Here is a 2,104-nt window from a genome sequence, read left to right as displayed (position 1 = left end):
GCAGCAGCAGCACATCTTGTGTGGGGGACAGCAAGAAGGCCCGGCTAGCTAGACTGTGAAGTCTGACAGGAGGGGGCTAATTTATAATGAGGCCAGAATGGGAGTCTGGGGGCAGATTGGGAAGGGTTTTAAATGCCAAATAAATATTTAATCTTAGAGGTAATAGGGAATCACTGAAGTTTACTGAGCAGGGAAGAATATTAGCTTCAGCTGGAACAACTCCCAGCTGTTGCGGTATAAGTAGCATCCTTATTCCAACAATAATAAACGCTGATGAAGTGTGTGCCAGGCACTATGGAAGGCACGGGTAATAAAAACCCCAAAGCAACAATAGCAACATGTACACTGGTGTGTGTGATGGGGGAAGAGGTAGGAGAGAGAAAGACAGACAGAGAGAAGAGACAGAGAAGGGAGACAGAGAGAGACAGAGAGAAGAGAAAGAGAGAGAGGGAGAGACAAAGACAGAGAGAGAAAGAGAGACAGACAGACAGAGAGAAAGAGAGAGGGGGGCATTACCTAAAACAGAAGAGAACAAGCTTGGAGGGAAGCAAATAACTGCGGCCTGTGTCAGAGGCCATACTGAGCCTTAATGGGGAAAGCTCCAGGATTCTTCCTTGGTGCTGTCAGCTCTGGTCCCCAGTGCCTTTTTGAAGATATTTCTGGTTCTCACTAAGTAGCCAAATGAAAAGGCATCTAACTACATGGTTAGGAAACCAGAATTAGTCAGGCATTACCTGACTAATAAACCAGGCATTAGTTTAACATCTCTTAAAGGTACCTCTATTACTCATCATCACAATTCTCCTGGGAAAAGGTTCTCCAGGTTCTTGCACACATAAGGAATTGGCGTTAGCCAACTGTGACATGCTGGGCACACAGACCCCATTATAGTGGACAGAGTTCAGTTCTCAAAAAAGAAAGACCCAAATTCACTTTGCATTCCTGATGCCTACTGACTACATGACTCTGAGCAAGTCACCAAGTGTTCTGGGACCTTCTTTAAGACTAAGTTGTAGAGAAAGTGCCAGCCTACATTTGCAGAAGGAGTTGCCTCACTGGGGCCTTCCCTATATAAATGAAATCACTGATTGAATCTCTATCCCTTTCACTAGAAGCCACTGAAGCTCTTGAGCAGAGGAGTGATTAGAACAGCAAGAGCAGGTCAGGTCAAATCAAGAACTGTTGAGACTCTTCAGAGGCAGGCGACAACTAAACCCAGAGTATCTTCTATGGCTTTTGCCCCTCACTGGGCACAGGAGAGCTACAGGGTAACTGCAGACCAATTCAAGAAAGTAAGAATGGGGAGGGAATCCAATGAGGTTGTCTAATCCAAATATCCCATTTTACAAATAGGAATAATGAGGTCCAGAGGGGAAAAGAGCCTTCCCCAATTTCCCAGGAAATTGATCAAATCTGAGGATTTGGAGCTAGAAGAGATTTGAGAGCTCATGTGGTCTGCCACCTTTAGTTACCAGCAGAATCAAGACTAAGATTCAGGATTCTTGACCAGCAATCTAGTGAGGAACTCTGGCAGGAACATGTTTCCCATAGAGAATGTAACCTTATGGCAGAGAAGGGAGTGGCAGGGCAGTATCTGTCTTGCTTGTGTATTTGTATCTCTAGAATCTTGCATGATACTTGATACTTTTAACATTTAATAAGCTGCTGCAGATTGACTGGCACCAGGACAACTTCATTTGAATTGGTAGTACGGAACCCTAGGCCATGATCACCCCAACAAATGGTTGAGGCATAAAACATACAAAATTGGGGGTGATGGGTCCATGGGGTCTATGTAGAGTGAAGATGGTGAGCCTTGTGTCAAACTTCATGGGGAAAATGAGCCAGAGACAAAAGCAACAAGTATCTGGACAGAATGGAGACAGCTTAAGAGGAGTAGTTCCTGAGAGATGTGTGGCCCATCTAAGGGCTGTAGGGAAGGAAGCGCCCCATCCCTTCAGCCCTGGATGCCCCATGCTAGTTCTGACTTGTGGAGCTGGAACAATTCCCACACCAGGAAAGAACTCAGCAGGGTCCACCTGTTGGACTGGTGGGGAACAAATGGATAACGCCACCAGTAAGTCCAGATCTGGAGGAGAAGGGG

Source organism: Monodelphis domestica, chromosome X (genome assembly GCF_027887165.1).
Source record: "Monodelphis domestica isolate mMonDom1 chromosome X, mMonDom1.pri, whole genome shotgun sequence".
In the NCBI taxonomy this organism is placed as follows: Eukaryota; Metazoa; Chordata; class Mammalia; order Didelphimorphia; family Didelphidae; genus Monodelphis; species Monodelphis domestica.
The sequence above is the reverse complement of the archived record's forward strand: the minus strand, read 5'-3'. Positions refer to the sequence as shown.